Below are 21,629 nucleotides of genomic sequence, written 5' to 3' on the forward strand. Positions count from 1 at the left end.
ATAATTTTCTCCTTAAAGCACACTATTTTCTATCTAAATTAAAGAAATTTTTTCTCACCTTAGCAAATACTTTGAGTTTCAAAACAGTCTCAGAAACACACCAATTTGTCTTCAGCAGAGCAAAAGGTATGCACTCCAGAGTCTGCAGCTATCAAAAGCACAGAAATGCTGTAATTCCTCACACAGATCTCTCATGTCACCCAATCAAAACTCTTCCCTCACTTTTTTTCAAAGCAAAACCCTTCCCCCCTCTGCCCCCTCTCTGCTTTTTCTGCATAGCAACCACCTCTTGCAAGACCTCTCACACAACTATGTTGCAATTGAACTCTGAACTCTCAGTGCACCTGCATATCCAAAGCATTCTTTCATTTAATAATTTTTTCTTCGCCACTCAAAATACATCTTTCAACGAACTCATCCATGCACACTAACTTTCTGTTTTCAGCAATCAAAATCCACCAATCACTCTTACTGCTTCATTAACACAGAAACTCCTCAGTTTTTTTCATTTTACACTCTCATTTTTTCAACTGCCATTTCATTGCCACACTTCATCTGACTGCAGGAGAACCTTCTCTCGCCATGTTTTCTGTCTGGATTGTTGGACATAGCTACATCTATTGGGCTCAAAGGTACGCTGAAAACAGGAATTTACCTAACCTCAATTTACAAGATGTGGAAATTAAGTGGTTTGGCCACAGAGGATTAAAATGTCACCAATTGATACCATTGGTGAAAACCTTTATGCATTTGCCAAAACCTGACCTGTTAATTGTGCACTGTGGAGGTAATGATTTGGGCACTTTGACTGGGGTAGGTCTGGAAATGCTTTTAAAGGACACCTTTGAGCAATTGATGGCACTTTTTCCTCAGACTGCCTTGGTATATTCAAATATATGCCAAAGACAGAAATGGAGGTGGTCGAACCAATTTTGTCCACAAATTGAGAAATCGAGGAAGCATGTAAACAAATCTGTTTCAGCTTACATGAGAGACCATGGAATGGGCTCCCTGTACAACAATAACTTGCGTTACTACATGCAAGATATCTACAGAGCAGATGGAGTTCACTTCTCAGATGAGGGCAACAGAGTTTTCACTCTGAATTTAAGACTGTGCATTGGTACCTACTTATAAGTACCTAAATGTACCATAAACCCAAAAGCTCTTCTCAGAGCTACCCTACATCTGATCACTCACAATTATTATTTTACTCTAACTTTTTTCACTAATTTTCAAGAAAGTACGCTCCCCAGTTCGCGAACCGGGCGCACTCCACGCAAAAAAACTAAAAAAACGGTATATTTTTTTTTTGCCCTGCGAGACCCTTTCAAAGCCTCCACATCAAACCTAGGGGGTCAGGGAGGATCTACTATGCCCCCTTATGGTCATTTGCCCCTTCGCTTTGGCCTCCTCTTGTCTCTCGATCCTACCGAGAGACAAGATGGCGGCCGCTACGGACTGTTTGGAATGTTTACAGACGCCGAAAAACCAATCAGCTTCGCAAACCTCCGTAACGCGAAAAGTACGAGAAGCGGAGCGCTGTTACAGATATATATCTTTTTTTGAACGTTAATTTCTCAAAATCCACTAGAGCACATATATTGAGACCTAGCAAAGGCACATCGGGCTACCAGTCCCTACAATTTTGCCAAGTTTCGTGCAAATCCATTCAGCCGTTCGATTATTATTATTATTATTTTTTTTGCCCCGCGGTGCCCTTTTAAAACCTCCACATCAAACGTAGGGGGTCACCGATGATCTACTATTCCCCCTTATGGTCATTTGCCCCTTCGCTTTGGCCTCCTCTTGTCTCTTGATCCTACCGAGAGACAAGATGGCGGCCGCTACGGACTGTTTGGAATGTTTACAGACGCCGGAGAGCCAATCAGCTTCGCTTCGCAAAGCTCCGTAACGCGAAAAGTACGCGAAGCGGTGCGCTGTTACAGATATATATCTTTTTTTGAACGTTAATTTCTCAAAATCCACTGGAGCACATATATTGAGATCTAGCAAAGGCACATCGGGCTACCAGTCCCTACAATTTTGCCAACTTTCGTGCAAATCCATTCAGCTGTTCGATTATTATTATTTTTATTTTTTTTTGCCCCGCGGGGCCCTTTTAAAACCTCCACATCAAACCTAGGGGGTGAGCGACAATGTACTATGCCCCCTTATGGTCATTTGCCCCTTCGCTTCGGCCTCCTCTTGTCTCTCGATCCTACCGAGAGACAAGATGGCGGCCGCTACGGACTGTTTGGAATGTTGACAGACGCCGGAGAACCAATCAGCTTCGCTTCACAAAGCTCCGTTGCGCGAAAAGTCCGCGAACCAGAGCGCTGCCCGGTCCGCTGTTACAGATATATATATTTTTTTAAACGTTAATTTCTCAAAATCCACTGGAGCACATATATTGAGACCTACAAAAGGCACATCGGGCTACCAGTCCCTACAATTTTGCCAAGTTTCGTGCAAATCCATTCAGCCGTTCGGGCTAAAAGTGAGGCCAACCGCCCTATGGAAAACTCAATGTTAAAAACACGTTTTGGGACCCCCCTTTTTTCTCGGCCCCCACTGGACGAACCCCCCCAAATTTTCAAGGGCTGCTCAGAAACAAAATGTGCCATTTTCCTGAAAATTTCAGCCAATTCCGTCCACAAACGCCAAAGTTATTAGACATAGAATTTTCAAAAAACCCATAGAGAAAAAATCCTAACTATATATACCTACTGGCGACCGCCAGTAGGTAATATATATATATATATATATATATATATATATATATATATATATATATATATATATGCAGCAAAAAATCCTCAAACCTCCACACCGGCAGTGTGGCAAAAGAAGGAAACGGACCCCACGACTTCAGGCAAGATGTTAGATTTTATTACACACCTTTCAAGCGACGCGTTTCGAGTACCATGTACTCTTGTTCACATACACACATATATATATGAACAAACAATCCAGCTTCCACAGAAAACTCCATGGACGAAGGCACGGACATGAGGTAATCAAGATGTGACAAATATTTATTTCTCAGGTTCACCCTCAACCCCTGAGATAAGAGATACGCCTTTTTCAATCTATAATATATATAATATATATACTATATATATATTACCTACTGGCAGTCGCCAGTAGGTAGTTATAGTTAGGACCTAGTTTCCATAGGAAATCGACAACATTCTATTTGGAATAACTTTGGCGGCGGTGGACGAATCTTCGTGAATTTCTCGGTTCTGCTACTTCCCTGAAAGTTTGGGGGTGATTCGTCAAGTGGGGGCCGAGAAAAAAGGGGGTCCCAAAACGTGTTTTCCCCATGCAATTTTCCATAGGGACCTTTACCAGGGCTACAGCCCGAACAGTTGAACGGAATTACAGGAAATTTGGCAGAGAGGTAGAGTTCTGTTCGCAGATTGTGCTTTTTGTTAAATAGTGTAAATCCGTTCAGTAGTTTCTGAGAAAATTGCACATAAAATCATAGCGATATCTAGAGATGGAGTTCAGCACGCGTACGGAAATCTGTTCAATTACGAGTGCGAGCTGCATGCTGATTGGCTGTGAACTGTGTGTCAACACTCGAAACCAGGAAGTTCTGACCCTCTAGGCTTGCTCAGGGGGTCGTACATGGATGTTTAGGCTCTATTTTTAATTTTAATTGTTTTAAAGGAAAATCGTGGCGTAAGCGTATGGAAATACGTACAATTATGAGCAAGAGCTGCATGCTGATTGGCTGTCAATACTCCAAACCAGGAAGTGTTGGCAGCCATCTTGTTTGTCGGGAGAGCAAAGGCACAAGAAAACATAATGGGGGCTTGTAAGGTGCCCCGAGCGCTGGGGAACGGCACTCCCCTGGTTTCATTTTTTAGTATGCGGGGAGGTTACGGTCCTACTCCCTGTAGTCTCGGTGAGCGGCACCCCTCGGGTCTTTTTTTACAAAAAATATGTTTTGAGCTCTCTCTCTCTCTCTCTCCTCGTACACGTCGCGGGGAACGGCACCTTTCTGGGGTAGTGATTTTTAAAATGACCTTCCAGCTCCGGGTAACTGCATTGTCTGTAGTTTTTTATTAATGTTGGGAGGGTGGGCTTGATAATACGTCTTTGTTAATTCCCATAGAAGCCTATGTTCTGGTGTTAACATGGGCTTCTATGGGAAATACCAATGGCAGTATTATCAAGCTCATTATTGCCGTTTTATCGGCAGTTTCCTGCCAATAAAACGGCGATAATTTTAACACCGGTTCTTGATAATATGCACCTAAGTTTACTGGTCAAAAAAAGAGCAATGGGCCATATTATCAACAAAAGGCGATTCATTATTGTCGCTTTTCTCTGCAGGAAACAGGTGATAAAGCGGCAATAATGGGCTTGATAATATGCCTTTGTGAATAACCATAGCAGCCCAGGTTAACACCAGAACCTGGGCTTGTGAGGGAAGTTACAAGGGCCTATTATCAAGCGCTTTATCGGCAGTTTCCTGTCGATAAAAGTGGCGATAATGTATCGCCTTTTGTTGATAATATGCCCCTTCATTTTTATGATCGTATGTAAAGCTTTCCTTTTTTTTGTGTAGCAGTTGTACTCTCTACGCATGCGCAGCATTGTTTCGAAGCCCACGTTTTCTTTTTTTTCAAGTTCAACAAGCAAACCTTTCTTTATTTCAGGTAGTAAATCTGTCGCTTTCTATTCCCGGTTAGTTTGTGTCATCCGCTGCTGTACTTTTGTACAGTATTAATAATCATATTTTTTCTATATTTATTTCAAAGGTAGTGCCGAGGCGCCAAACGTTGATTATGTACTCCGTCCACCGCCATTTTAGTAGTTTTCCACCGTTGTTTTTATTATATCTGTTAGTTAGAACTCAGTAGTTTTCAATCCTAGTCTTGAATATCTTACTATAGTATTTCAACATTATTTTTATTGTGGACCGTCATACCCCTCCCCCACAAAATAAAACAAGTATGTAGTTTTTTAAATTAATTTTTATTAAACAATAAATATAAACGAAACTCAATTATAACTATATAAGAACAAGAAAAATAACTTTAACAAACAATGTTATAAATAAATTGTGAAATGGATTCCAAAAGGTGTCCGATTGGTAATCAGCAAAAGAAAAAAGAAAATTAGAGTTTAGAATTATGTAGTTGTGAGTAAATGAGCTGAAGCATTACGGGGCATATTATCAAGAACGGCGATAAAATTATCGCTGTTTTAGCGGTAGGAAACTACAGCTAAAGCGGCGATAATGGGCTTGATAATATGCTCTTGTGAATTCCCATAGCAGCCCAGGTTCTGGTGTTAACCTGTGCTACTATGGGAATTCACAAGGGCATATTATCAAGCCAATTATCGCCGCTTTAGCAGCAGTTTCCTGCCTCTGAAACAGCGATAATTTTATCGCCGTTCTTGATAAGATGCCCATACAAGTTTTGGTAACTCTACGGTTTTACGTGTGCAGTGTGACTTGTACATTCCAGTTCTGTTATAGTGCCGCGTTCAAGTGGTGTCTATATGGAAGTGCCTATTGCGTTACTGACGCCCGTTATGCCAACTTATTTCTTTCTTTATAATACAGTACCTTCCCCCCCTCCTCCCACTTGAAGACCAAGGTCAAGAAACAAATTCGGTTAAACCACCTGAAATATATAAATAAAAGAGACAAGTTTCCAGTGCAAATTAGATCATACATAACTAACAAGATTTGGCAGCCAAAAAAAGAAGAGAGGGAAAAAAAAAGAAAAGGGAGAAGAGAGAGATTCACAATCCATCTTACATCTTTCATCCTTCTCCTATGGGATACACTCTTTGTTATATTTCCTTTAAGTGTAAGCTTGTATCCAAAGTATCAGTGGTTCCCAGATGACCATCCCTTTTTGTTTCTTTTTTATGCCCTTATTTTTATATATGGCCACCTCCACACTACATATTGCAAGTAATCTAGCCCTCCATTGTGTGAAGGACGGCGGATGAGAGTCGAGCCATGCGTAGGCTATACACAGTCTAAGAGCTGCCATGGCTACAAAGATCAGCCCCTGTTGGTTTGTCGGCCGCTCAGTTCCAGCCACTCCTAGGATTATTTCTTCAGGGGAAATAATAATTTCTACCTGAAATATATCCGATATGAAGTTGGATAATTCTGTCCTAAGATTGGTAAGTGCTGAACACGTGGCGAACATGTGAATATCATTGGCTGCAGCCAATGAACAGCGTGGGCATGCAGTTCCCAGACCGCTGGCCCATTTGGCCATTTTATACGGTGTGTAGTAAAGGGAAAAGAATGTTTTATAGAATTGTGTTTGCAATTTTATTGACATTAGCCATGTTTGTGCAAGCTCTAGTGCGCGAGCAGGTGTTGCTTGCTGCACCACTAGGTTAGTCTGAAGAGTGCTATTAAGCTCTTTGTAAATTTCCCCGATTTTAGGAGACTTTTCCAAACACAAATTATCTATGACTGCAATATTTAGAAATTTGCATCGCCCCCCATTTTCCTTGACAAAAAATCCCTAACCTGTAAGTATTTGAAAAAATCCCTATTCCTGATATTATAGTCATTGCGAAGTTCTGAGAAACTTTTCAATCGATTTGCGGTAAAGAAGCTGCCTAGTTGGGTAATCCCTTCCCTAACCCACCTAGACATACAACCATCTTGGAAAATCTCTGGGAGATCAGGGTTGCTGCTAACTGGAGTATAGCAAGAAAAACGTCCCAACCCTAGGAGTTTACGAATATTGATCCAAGCTTTCCAAATTCCCGAGATAGTCTTGAGTTTTGTTTTCTTAAAAAAATTGTCATTAATATGTCGCCATAAACACCCTTTGCTTCTATCTCCTAGAACCATTTCCTGAGGGGTCGGGATTGCAAGGTTATTTAAATCGATCGCTATCAGATTCGTGTAGTAATTTTCCACTGTTGCCCAATAATAAATCCTAAAGTTTGGCATAGCTAACCCCCCTCTTTCTTTTGGCAGCATAATCCATTTTAGTGCCCTTCGAGGTTTCTTGAATCCCCAGATAAATCTAGAAAACAGGGATTCAATAATTTTAAAATAATGCGGGGAAAACTCAAGACAAATTGTTCTGAAGAAGTATAAAAATTTAGGTAGGATCAGCATTTTAATCAAATTGCACCTGCCACCAATCGTCAGATGTAGATTATCCAATCTAACCAAATCTTTTCTGGTGCACCCTATTAATGGATCAAGGTTTATCTGTACAATTTTGTCTACCTTGGAGCTTATACTAGCGCCTAGGTAACTAGCGTGTTCCACTACTCTAGCGTTCGTCATCTCTACTTTGTCATTTATAACAACCTGCGTTTTCCCCGTAGTTAATTTATATCCAGAGGTTTTGCCAAATCATGTCGCTTCCTCCTCCACAATCTTGATAGCCTCCTTGGGATTGGTGGTAACTAACGCTATATCGTCCGCGTAAGCTAGGACTTTTGTATCATAGTTATTGATCATGATAGATGGCACGCAAGGATGGCCTTCAAGTTTGCGGATAAATTGGTCAATGTATATCGCGAATAAGAGAGGCAAACAAGGACACCCTTGTCTGGTTCCCCTCGTAATCATGAAACTCTCGGACATACTCCCATTTATCACCACGCTAGCGCTTGGGTTGGCATAGAGTCCTTGGATAGCTTTAATAAATCCCATCGTTATTCCCCGATTTGCCATGGCTGCCCACAAAAACTTCCAGGAGACCCTATCGAACGCCTTTTCCGCATCCAAAAGAATAGGGGCCATAGGATCTCCTGTAGTTTCCGTAAAGTCGAACAAAGAGATTACTCTCTGTATATGATCCGTGGTCGATCTGCCGGGGATAAATCCGTGTTGTCGGACTGATACCATTTTGTTGATTATAGGTGCCAAGCGACCTGCGAGGAATTTAGAGTATATGCCAACTTATTTCTAATGCATTGCTATGAAGGCTTTGTAGATCTCGGCCTCTGTGCTTACCGTTGTATAAACCTTGCGGCTAAACATTTCAGGCAGCTGGTGTCACAACTTGTTTTCAACAATTCTTATACACGTCCTAGCAGACAGCAGTGTCTAAGTTTAAGAGAGAAAGAGAAATGATGTCACAGAGAGTGAGAGAGAGAAAGAGAGAGAAAACAACATTAAAACTGTGTCGCAGAGTCTGGAGTTGAAATTTTTTCTTGAAAAGTTAGACGTAGATTTACTAGCTCCTTGCATCATGTTAAAAGTGACTCAAAAGTGGCATAATAAGGTTGTGGATATGTTTGTCAGACTGTTTTAACCTATCTGTTGTCACTGCTCAGAGGTAATTATAGATTTTACCGAGAAGCTGCTGTACACTACGCACTCTGGGCCATAATATCAAGCCTGGGCGACAAAATTATCGCCACTTTAACGGAAGGAAAGTGTTGCTAAAGTGGCGATAATGGGTTTGATAATATGCTCTATGGAATTCCAATCGAAGCTCATGTTAGATGTCCTTCACATCTAACATGAGCTTCGATTGGAATTCCATAGAGCACATTATCAAACCGATTATCGCCACTTTAGCTGCACTTTGCTGCTGATAAAGTGGCGATAGTTTTGTTGCCAAGGCTTGATAATATGGCCCTCTCTCTTTTCAGAAATAAAGGTTACACTACAGTTTTGCAAGTGTAGTGTACCTGGTACATTTCACTTGTTATAGTACTGCGTTCAAGTGGTGTCTATATGGAAGTGCCTACTGCGTTACTGATGCCCGTTATACCGACTTATTTCTAATGCATTGCTATGAAGGATTTGTAGATCTAGGCCTCTGTGCTTACCGTTGTATAAACCTTGCGGCCAAACACATATGAAAGTGAAGTTCACAACTTCATTTGAAAAAATCTTCTACACGTCTGAGCAGACAGCAGTGTCTATAAGTTTAAGAGAGAAAGAGAAATGATGTTACAAAGAGTGAGAGAGAGAGAGAGAAAGAGAGAGAGAGAAAACAACATTAAAACTGTGTCGCAGAGTCTGGAGTTGAGATTTTTTCTTGAAATGTCAGACGTAGATTTACTAGCTCCTTGCATCACTTTCCCCATGTTAAAAGTGACTCCAAAGTGGCATAATAAGGCCGTGGATCTGTTTGTCAGACTGTTGTATCCTATCTGTTGTCACTGCTCGGAGGTAATTATACATTTTACAGAGAAGCTGCTGTACACTACGCAGTCTGGGCCATAATATCAAGCCTGGGCGACAAAATTATTGCCACTTGATCAGCATGAAAGTGTCGCTAAAGCTCATGAAGCTCATGTTAGATGTGAAGGACATCTAACATGAGCTTCAATTGGAATTCCATAGAGCATATTATCAAACTCATTTTCACCAGTTTAGCGGCACTTTGCTGCCGATCAAGTGGCGATAATTTTGTTGCCTATGCTTGATAACATGGCCCTCTCTCTGCTTTCACAAATAAAGGTTACACTACAGTTTTGCGAGTGTAGTGTACCTGGTACATTTCACTTGTTATAGTGCCGCGTTCAAGTGGTGTTTATATGGAAGTGCCTACTGGGTTACTGACGCCCGTTATGCCGACTTATTTCTAATGTATTGCTATGAAGGCTTTGTAGATCTAGGCTGCTGTGCTTACCTTGTATAAACAGTGCGGCCACCGGAGTTCACCACTCGACTTGAACTCTGCTTCTATACGTTAAAGTATATTCAACACGTTGGAGACAATTCCATTGCTGTTGCTCGATAGGCCGTGGTTGCTTCTGAAGGATGTTTGCTGAAGGAAACAAAAGCAAAAAAACACAAAACATGCCTACACCACCATTATTTATACACAATTTTACTTGTAGAGGTCAAACAACAACTTCTTTGGTTTGACCAGGTATTTTTATTTATACCATTCGTATTTCTTTTTTCTTTAAAGACTTTTTTTATAAACACACTGATGTCAGAAAATGAGACAACTGTACATTCATATATTTACACTAATATACAATGCAATTTACAAACATAAATAGAACAATACATGTATACATTACATTTTCAACATCATCCATCCCAAAAAACCTTTAGACAAAACATACCATTATCTATTCATGTATACTTGATTTCAGAGAATGAAGGACAAAGTCAAAGAACAAGGAGTACAGTCAATAAATGAAACCAATCAATAATCTTTAGACCAGCTACTGCCAGTTTATACTGTAGATGACCATTTACTCCTTCAAATTTGCCGACACGTTTCGAGACCAGGAAACCAGTTCCTGGAATCTCATCAGGGCTTTGTCATTTGTCTATATGAGATGCAAAGAAAACAATAACGTTTTATTTACAATGTTAGGGGTTCTTCTCCATTTCAGTTAAATTAATTCAGTTTAAAATCTATCTGAATCTATACAAATCAACCTACCAGGTTGTTACAAGGAAAGAGGGGATGCTTTCTGTATTTCCAAAAGCGATGATTCATGGATTTGAATTTGCTACATATACGTGAATGTGCTGTTCATGTCATGCACTGACTCTCCAATTTATCATCCACACACAGATCTATCAGAGAAAATGAGGGTCATTAGTTCTGTCCCATTATAATTATTCGACTTTGAGTTTCTAAGAAGAAGCATTTCTTCTGAGAATCTTTTCAAATAGAAGGACGATCACCATAATAAGCGCAATGGAGTCATCTTCCAGCAGTTCTTCAGAGGGAGATTTCATTCCTGAAGAACGTCCAAAGAAGAGGAAAGAAGCTCTCATTTGGAAGTTTTTTACTTTTCCAGAAGGACAAAAAAAGGTTAATGCTCCAAAAGTAACCTGTATAATTTGCCAAACAACTCTTTCAAGGGGTGATCCATCTAAAAAATACTCCTTTGGCACAGCAAATATGGTGCGACACGTGAAGAACTTGCACCCTAAGAACTTTGCTCGAGCTGCAAGACGGAGGTTGCACGAGAATCCACCTGCTACTGCACCAAGCACATCAACTGCGGCAGCAGCATTTTCAGCAAGCAGTCCACACCCACAAATTGATTCTGACTTTGCTAAAGTTAAAATTCTATGCATTTATTGCGATAAACTTTTGTGTTATGGGGAACAGTCTATAGACCTGATTAAACGCAGGATGCAGGATCATTGCTGTCCTCAACATTAGTTGTTTTTTTTCATTCTTTTGTTCCACTTGGAATTTGTTGAGAAAACACAAAAAAAGCTACTAAACAAAAAAAAACAAAAAAAAAACAGTTCTTTTTAGAACTACCTTCACTGGTCAAAGAAAGAACTATATTTCTATGTTAGTGTGTAAACGTTTGTCAGAATAAATGTGTAGTTCATAAATAAATGAATGAATATCTTACTAGTGTATGGAGAATGTAAAAGTGCAGAACTATAAGGAAGTGCTACAGCATAAATCTATAAGGTATTTATCTATAGTATACTGTAGTATGTCCGAAGCACTTGAATGTAACATATGTACATAAATATGTTACAAGTCTATGCTTTAATTTGTGCTGCTGGTGAAACTGCCTGGGTGAATTTGTATGTGTTTGGGGCGGATTTACACGTGTGCCTCTTTTACACAGCCGTTGCGTCACTTTTGTGACACAGCGGTGGTGCAAAAGATGTGCCATGGTGTGTGCTACTAACAATGTGACACATCTGGAGGGTGTATTACATTGTAAAGTGCTGCGCCAGAAGAGGCTTTCCTGTGCAGAAGGGGGTTCAGCAACGCCTCCTAAAAGTGACTAAGTGAAATGTATAACATTTAATTCAGTCACTTTTGAGCTTATGCTGCAACAAAACCTTGCACATGCTTGAAGGAGGTGTAAGGTTTGATACAGCATTGTGAGCATAGGGCCCCAAGAGCATTGATGAAGCTGTGTTATACTTGCAATTGACGTCAAGCAATTATTAATCCAAAAATTCCTTTGCAATTAGTTTTGTTATTATTTTATGATAAGAAAATGAAATATAATCTAAAAAATAAAATAAATATAAATATTTATATTAAAAATATAAGAAATTAGTATAAAAAGAAAGACATAATAATTAATACATTTATAAATTATCATTAACAAAACCTTTGAAATTCACTGAAAAAACCATAGGTTTCACACACGTTATAGTTAGGAATTAGCATTTAAAAAACCTTGCAAATTCATTGAAAAAACCATAGGTTTCGCACACTTTATAGTTAGGCATTAGCATTTAAAAAAGCTTAGAAATTCATTGAAAAAACCATAGGTTTCACACGTTATAGTTATCTAAACATTTCTCTCATACAAAATCTTTGAAGTTCCTCCGTTATAGTTAGCTCAGCTAACTATAACTTGCGCCCCCGCAATGCACTGCTGATGACGTCACATGTTACATCACTCATGACATGGTCAGTGACATGACTCATGACATCACTGATGACATCTCAAATGACATCCTGGATGACATCACTGATGACATCATTCAGTGAATGTGTGTCTTTCTGAAAAATAAATATTTTTATATATGTATATCTAGAGGTCGATGGAAGAAAAAATGGGTAAATAAGTGTCTAAATGGATGTTTTTTTTGTAAAATTGATTGTATAACTGACTTATTAAGTATATCTTAGTGAATAGGTGTATTAGCGAGTAATCTTTAAATATTTAAATATCTGTATCAGTGTCTCACTTTGTATATAAGTGGCTGCATGGGTTGATGAGTAGCTACATGAGTGTTTATATGGGTTATTAGTTGTTTTTTTGAGTATCAGAATGAGTGTCTGTATGGTTCGTTGGGGAGTATTACTTAGCGCACAGATGCATGAATGACTGACTCACTGTTTGTAAGTGTTTTGAAGACAGCATGTGTGCAGGACTGTATGGGTGGATGAGTGTGTGAATGGGTGTGTTAGTGAATGAACGACTGTCTCAATAGTATCTTTATGAGTAACTACATATGTTTGCAAGGATTTTTAAATGCTAATTCCTAACTATAACCTGTGTGAAACCTATGGTTTTTTCAGTGAATATATATATATATATATATATATATATATATATATATATATATATATATATATATATTACCTACTGGCGGTCGCCAGTAGGTATATATATTTAGGATTTTTTCTCTATGGGATTTTTGAAAATTCTATGTCTAATAACTTTGGCGTTTGTGGACGGAATTGGCTGAAATTTTCAGGAAAATGGAACATTTTGTTTCTGAGCAGCCCTTGAAAATTTGGGGGGTGTTCGTCAAGGGGGGGCTGAGAAAAAAGGGGGGTCCCAAAACGTGTTTTTAACATTGAGTTTTCCATAGGGCGGTTGGCCTCACTTTTAGCCCGAACGGCTGAATGGATTTGCATGAAACTTGGCAAAATTGTAGGGACTGGTAGCCCGATGTGCCTTTTGTAGGTCTCAATATATGTGCTACAGTGGATTTTGAGAAATTAACGTTTAAAAAAAGATATATATCTGTAACAGCGGACCGGGCAGCGCTCCAGGGCGCGTACTTTTCGCGCAACGGAGCTTTGTGAAGCGAAGCTGATTGGTTCTCCGGCGTCTGTCAACATTCCAAACAGTCCGTAGCGGCCGCCATCTTGTCTCTCGGTAGGATCGAGAGACAAGAGGAGGCCAAAGCGAAGGGGCAAATGACCATAAGGGGGAATAGTAGATCCTCGCTGACCCCGTAGGTTTGATGTGGAGGTTTTAAAAGTGCCCCGCGGGGCAAAAAAAAATAATAATAATAATAATCGAACGGCTGAATGGATTTGCACGAAACTTGGCAAAATTGTAGGGACTGGTAGCCCGATGTGCCTTTGCTAGGTCTCAATATATGTGCTTCAGTGGATTTTGAGAAATTAACGTTCAAAAAAAGATATATATCTGTAACAGCGCACCGCTTCGCGTACTTTTCGCGTTACGGAGCTTTGCGAAGCGAAGCTGATTGGCTCTCCGGTGTCTGTAAACATTCCAAACAGTACGTAGCGGCCGCCATCTTGTCTCTCGGTAGGATCGAGAGACAAGAGGAGGCCAAAGCGAAGGGGCAAATGACCATAAGGGGGCATAGTAGATCCTCGCTGACCTCCTAAGTTTGATGTGGAGGTTTTAAAAGGGCCCCGCGGGGCAAAAAAAAATAATAATAATAATAATCGAACGGCTGAATGGATTTGCACGAAACTTGGTAAAATATTAGGGACTGGTAGCCCGATGTGCCTTTGCTAGGTCTCAATATATGTGCTTCAGTGCATTTTGAGAAATTAACGTTCAAAAACAAGATATATATCTGTAACAGCGCTCCGCTTCGCGGAGATAAAATTATATCTGTATTACCTAGCTGTTGCTAACACCAGTTAGCGACGGCTAGTAGGAGATAGCGACCATCTTGGGCCCCACTTTGCATGTGAGTGATGTTTATCACTAATGACATGCAAAGTGGGCATGCCAAGATGTTAGCGACTGGAAACAGTCGCTAACATCGCTATCTCCTATTATCAACTTTTGGAAATATTCGAGATAAGCGCGAATATCTCCAAAAAGTAACAGCTGCCCTGAGCACTTCTTAGCCATGTTATCCAATGGGAGGTGGATAACATGGCTAAGAGCATTAGCTCGGTAATGCATGAATATCGCGGAGTTTTCAGCGATATTAATGCATTGCGGTCGTTTTTTATCGTATTTGCGATAAACCTTGATAATAGCAAGGTTTATCTGCGATAATTTCTGACGGTAAAAAAATCTTTGCAATGCATCGTTAGGGATAAATATCGTTTAACTTTGGTAATATGCCCCAACGTCTGTTAACGTTCGATTCGAAGGAAATCAGGAAGTGTTTAAAAACATTGTCTGCGCCATCTTGTCTTTTTTCAAATGCCACACTTTTGTCGTGCACGGCAGCCATTTTAGATGCCTTGACCAGACCCACTCTGTGCACGCTGTCGATCCTTAGCATGGCTCCCCACCCTCGCAAGCATCTCACCCAGGCAGTGGTCACCCCCGCTGTCTGTGTTATGCATGGGTAATAAACCTCCCCCCATCTGCGCTGCTATTCCCTGAGAATCACACCCTGTGCCCGCCCGACACCTCCCTTTCGCCCTATTCACTACCGCACCCTCTGACACTCCTTTTCCTCTGTGTCCGATTGTCCAGGCCGGTCCTAGGCTATCAGCTAGCCCTGCAGATGTAGTTTATGGCCACAGCTGTAAAGAATCACCCCTCTTCAAAGGAGTTATAGTAGATCAAGGTCCACACTCGATGAGATCCGTCACAGCAGAAGCGTTGCTATTATCTGAAAACCATCCTGTATTGAGATTGGGGAGGGGACCGAGCGTGAAGCGGAAGATTCCAGGGATGACTCTTTGTACATCAAAGTTTTTACAATTATGTGTCACATTAAAAATATATAGCACTCCGACAAAGTAGTAAGATTATAAAACTTTAATAATTTATAAATATATACAAGAAAACAAAAATAGTAATAACATATAAAAAATTTTAGGGAAAAACAACAAAGTAGCGGTCGGCTGTGCGAATAGTCCCAACGCAGCACAACGTCCAGATTTCCGGCGTGGGGCGTCGCGGGGGGTGGGTCATCAGTAGCAAACTGTTGTGCGAATAGTTCCAAGGCAGCAGAACGCGCCGAAATCTAGATGACACGAAAGTGATGTCTAGTAAGTTGCCACCCAGCAAATAACGGCGTGGGGCGTCGCGGGGGGTGGGTCATCAGTAGCAAACTGTTGTGCGAATAGTTCCAAGGCAGCAGAACGATGGCACCAAGGTGATGTCCAGTAAGTTGCCGCACTGGTTTTGGTATCCTACAATGCTGCTCTGAATAACGGCGTGGGGCGCCCCGGGGGAGGCGGCGTGAACGGGCCTCTCCAGGTGGAGTGTCATCTGTTGTAGTGGGGCGCCCCTTTACCGTTTCAGTTGCCATTCCGTCCGTTTTTGGTCCACTGTGTCAAAAGCCGCAATTCAGCTGAGTTGCGCCCACTCTTGCGGTGCAGCGATAGGCGGCTGTCACAGGACTCTCAAAATGGCGGCAGGCTCTTTCCTTTTTGGGCCTGGTGCACTGAAATGGCCCTGGGACACCTTGGAAATCGGACGCTTGTCTGCTAGGTCTTGGACCCCATTCTCGAAAGCGTCCCCTCCGCCTTGAGAATTCATCAAAAGTTCTGGGGGCCCCGACTCCTGCAGGCTTCTGGTGGGGAGCGGCTGCCATGATTGCTCGCGGAATGACCACGACGGAGCTACGAGATGGTGGTGCTCTCATGCTGACGCCAGTTTAGTCTGAAACATCCAGAAACAAGGTGGGGCTTTCATCGTTTGGGGAAAAAAAAAAGTTTTCATCCAATGAAAAGTGTTGTTTTTAGGTCATATGATCAAGCCTTCCATCATTAGGAAACCAAAAGTAAAATGAACCAATGAAAAGTTTTATAAACAAGTCACATGACCTGTTATGCGGCATAGGGTATAAAATGCGGAGAAAATACGTTGGCACGTCAGGCGGCGTCAGTAGCGGACCGATGTGCGAATAGGCCGAAGGCAATACAACGCGTCAAGATCCGGATGGCACCGAGGTGGTGTCCAGCAAGTTGCAGCACTGGTGTGGCCATCCTACAATGCTGAAAGTCGGCGTGGGGCGCCCCGTTGGCCTGTGAGTTTGCGTCAGTAGCGGACCGATGTGCGAATAGGCCGAAGGCAGCACAACGCGCCAAGATCCGGATGGCACCGAGGTGGTGTCTAGTAAGTTGCCGCACTGGTGTGGCCATCCTACAATGTTGAAAGTCGGCGTGGGGCGCCCCGTTGGCCTGTGAGATGGCGTCAGTAGCGGACCGATGTGCGAATGGGGCCAAAGGCCGCGCAACAATATTTTCTGACTGACACCACAAGGCGCTGAGATGCCAAGATCCGGATGGCACCGAGGTGGTGTCTAGCAAGTTGTGGCACTGGTGTGGCCATCCTACAATGGTAAAAGTCGGCGTGGGGCGCCCTGTTGGCCTGTGAGATGGTGTCAGTAGCGGACTGATGTGCGAATGGGGCCAAAGGCAGCGCAACAATATTTTCTACAATATTTTCGGAGTAGAAGACACCACAAGGCGCTGAGATGCCAAGATCCGGATGGCACCGAGGTGATGTCTAAGTTGCGGACTGATGTGCGAATGGGGCCAAAGGCAGCGTAACAATATTTTTTGTATGGAAGATACCACTAGGCGTTGAGATGCCAAGAATCGGATGGCACCGAGGTGATGTCTAGCAAGTTGCTGTACTGGTGTGGTCATCCTACAATGCTGAAACTCGGCGTGGGTCGCCCCATTAGCCTGTGAGATGGCGTCAGTAGCGGACCGATGTGCGAATAGGCCGAAGGCAGCACAACGCGCCAAGATCCGGATGTCACCGTGGTGGTTTCATAGTTGAGAGGCACTTCATCTGCAGTGGGGCGCCGAGATCCGGATGGCACCGAGGTGATGTCTAGCAAGTTGCTGTACTGGTGTGGTCATTCTACAATGCTGAAAGTCGGCGTGGGGTGCCCCATTAGCCTGTGAGATGGCGTCAGTAGCGGACTGATGTGCGAATGGGGCCAAAGGCAGCGCAACAATATTTTCTGAAGAGAAGACACCAAAAGGTGCTGACATTCCAAGATCCGGATGGCACCGAGGTGGTGTCTAGCAAGCTATGCAGTTGAGTTGTGTGCGCACTTGCGGAGAATAGGTCGAAGGCAGCATAACAATGTTTTCTGAATAGAAGACACCACAAGGCGTTGAGATTCGGTTACCACCGAGGTGATGTCTAGCAAGTTGCCGCACTGGTGTGGCCATCCTACAATACTGCTCCGAATAACGGCGTGGGGTGCCCGAAGGGGGGGGGAGCCGGCGTGAATGGGCCTTCCTAGGTGGAGGCTCGTCTGCTGTAGTGGGGCGCCCCTTTACCGTTTCAGTTGCCATTCAGCTGAGTTTTGGCTGCTCTTGATGCTACAGCGACAGGCGGCTGCAAGAGGACTCTCAAAATGTCGGCCTGTTCTTTGGATTTGGGCCTGGTCCACTAAAATGGCCCTGGGACACCTTAGAACTCGGACGCTCGATTTTTTTTTCCTTTCCTGTACATGCAAAAAAAGGTAAATGCCCGGTACGTTACACGCTTCATCTGCCACGATGAACTCTCCAGAGGAACCGAAAAAAATATAGTTGTGGTAACTATAACATGCATCGTCATATGGAGAGGTGGCACCAATTAATTATAGTGCTGCATAAAAGAGAGATTTGGAGGAGAACCCCTGACCTGCTAGTACATTCATCAAAGAAGTGGCACTGAGAGCTTCAGAGGCAAGGGAAACGGTCCCAAATATTTAGAAGAACTTTGGAAAGATTAAAATGACATGTTTAGATTGTGGCAAATTAATTTCATGTGGACAGATGAGTGTTACTCTAATAAATACAGCATATGAACATCATCATAGTCGATGGTTGGTAGAGACATTTTGACTATATCCTGGACCTGCCCGTCCTCGCCCAAAATGGCGCCGGAATAAATGGGACTCGTAACTCCTTGTTGTGTACTGGTTGCAGAACCTTGAAATCACGAGATACGTATGCAGTTTTGAAGCACATGGCGGGCGGGGACGAGAATTGATTGAATATTTCGACATCCCTATTGATATTAAGTTCTGATGTGTTATTGATTACTGTACTGTTGAAAGTTCGAATTAACGTCACCCATGGTACTTGCCCGCAAATGTATATCTAGATAATTTTATTGTAACTGGCCCTGTCGTATTTTAATTATAAAATGTACGTCCACCGATTCCGTAACTGTTAGACACCTTAGTTCTTGCAACCTAATGGCCCGCCCGTTACGTTCCTCTACAGTGTAAATGTCTATTCATCACATACGATTACAGTTTGCTCTCTGGCAGGCCCACGTGGTTATAGGCAAGTATTTGTATAATGAAATTTTCACAATAAAGGTTTTTAAAAGAAAACATGGTAGTAGTATATACATTGGTAAAGTTTTTAATAATAGTGACTGTTTTAGAATCATTAAAAGGCAAGTGAAATAAAGCAGACCAATTACATGAAGGGTAAAAGGTATAATACGAAGGAACGCAGTAAAGATAAATGGTCAAGGGCTGTTGTGTTTTCTATTCCTGCAACATAAAGTGATCGATAAGAATCTCATATTCAGGCGTATCGGCGACTAAGACAGCAGGTCGACCCTCTTTTGCTCAACGGCTCCGTCATGGGACGAAGAAACGCTCTTTTTCTCGAAAAAAGAATATATTTTACTTGCAGGACAGTTGTAAAATTTCCGGGAAAGTACATTAGCCTGGAACATTATAACATATATTTAAGAAAAAATAATGTTCGGAAGTAATGAAAAGCGTAATTTTTAGGTCATATGACCAAGCCTTTCATCATTACAATAAGAAAAGTAAAATGAACCAATGAAAAGTTTTATTAACAAGTCACATGACTTGTTAAGCTTACGTTACGCGCTGCGCGCCCCGGATGACTTCCGGATGCGCTAACGCGGCGCGTCATATGACGCATTACGCGACAACGCAGGTACAAAATATAGTCAAAATGTCTCCACCAACCAGCGGTCGGAACACAACCCCTTTCAGCAGGCTAAATAGTTCTGTTAAATGACAACAGAAGGGACAGGCAACAAGAACCATCAGTCAAAGAGGGGAGGGCTAGTTCTTCTCTACCGGGTTACATTGGGGCGCTACCGGAACTCATCGAATTGGTAGTCTACAGTGTTTCTGGATGTTTCAGACTGAAGCTGGGGTTAGCATGAGAGCAGCACCATTTTGTAGCTCCGTCGTGGTCATTCCGCAACCAATCATGGCAGCCGTTCTTTATCGTTATTTTGGGCGGGGTGGGTGGCGGAGCCGAGCTGTTTTGCAGCCATCATTGTGTGGAGTTCAGTTCATCTCACTAGTTTTGTATTTGTCATGAGGGGTTGTTCCTAATGTTTCTATTTTAGCGAGGTCAAAAAGAGATCCCATTAGTGGCCTACTGATTTTGCTCGATTCCTTTTCTTTTTTTTTACACGATTTTTCGTTATCTGCAAAGACTAAACAGAGTATTGCGACTCTGTGTTTGTTTGTAAATAGAGAATGAACCAAAGAGAACTAATTCTAAAACAGTAAATACTTGGATAACAATCAATCAAATGGAGAGAGAAGCAGGCACGACGGATTACAACGGGGGCAAAGGCCTGCGTTAACTACCTTTCACTATCTGCAAAGAGAGAGTACTCCTAATAGAAATGAGGGGGGGGGCACCATTCAAAGCAGATCAGTGTGCATAAACGCGAAAATGTTTTCACTTACCACGTACTTGACATTCGACAGCTTATGATATTTGCTATTAAAAAACCATTGAAATTCACTGAAAAAACCATAGGTTATAGACCATATATAGTTAGGAATTAGCATTTACAAAACCTTGAAAATTCACTGAAAAAAACATAGGTTATAGACCATATATAGTTAGGAATTAGCATTTAAAAAACCTTATTTTACTCACACAAAACCATTGAAATTCCATATATAGTTAGTTGCACTAACTATATATCGCGCACCCGCAATCCACTGCTGATCATGTCACATATTACATCATTCATGACATGGTCAGTGACATCACTGATGACATCTCAAATGACATCATTCTTGTGCTAATACGATAAACCTCTTCAGCCTCTAATATAACCTTAGATACACTCAGTGTATACAGACACTCACACACTGCCACTCATCCATGGAGTTACTCACACACCCAGTCAGTCATGCAAAGAAACAATCTCACCTCCATTTCTTCAACTATACAGTTAAACACACCTTACTTATTGAAACATATACTAACACATATTTACTCTCTTATACAATCCCTGATACAAGTTCACAATGATCGATACAACCACTCACTCATTCAGTGGCACTCATGCACAGTTATTTATATATGCCAACTCTCACATGTACTGTGTTTTACATATGTACTTACTATGACATGTAGCATTGAGATATCCATTCACTCATGCACACAGTCAACTGCCTATGTAGCTGTTTCCACATGCACTCTTGAACTCATACACCTAGTGAATAAACTGCTCACACATCTATGCATAGAGTCACACACCTTCCAGCCACCCCCACACAAACTCAATCTCCCATATAAATACTTGGGCAACCAATTAATAACACATATAGCCTCTCGTATAGCTAATGATCAACACATGCAGCAGTTTACAGAACAACAGACATAATGATGCACAAATTAAGACAGTTTAGTCACTAACCCATGCATTCAGTGAGACACATTTAATCACTCACTCATACAGTCAGTCACGCACCTACTAAATCCTTCATCCAGACACTTATACATCCACTCATTCTTCAATATGTAAGACATATTTTAACTTTACAGAAACATACAGTCACTGGATGTTGTCATCAGTGATGTCATCAGTGATGTAATTTGAGATGTCATCAGTGATGTCATCAGTGATGTCACTGACCATGTCATGAATGATGTAATATGTGACATGATCAGCAGTGGATTGCGGGTGCGCGATATATAGTTAGTGCAACTAACTATATATGGAATTTCAATGGTTTTGTGTGAGTAAAATAAGGTTTTTTAAATGCTAATTCCTAACTATATATGGTCTATAACCTATGGTTTTTTCAGTGAATATAT

This window comes from Lissotriton helveticus, chromosome 7, assembly GCF_964261635.1.
Source record: "Lissotriton helveticus chromosome 7, aLisHel1.1, whole genome shotgun sequence".
NCBI classification, from domain to species: Eukaryota; Metazoa; Chordata; class Amphibia; order Caudata; family Salamandridae; genus Lissotriton; species Lissotriton helveticus.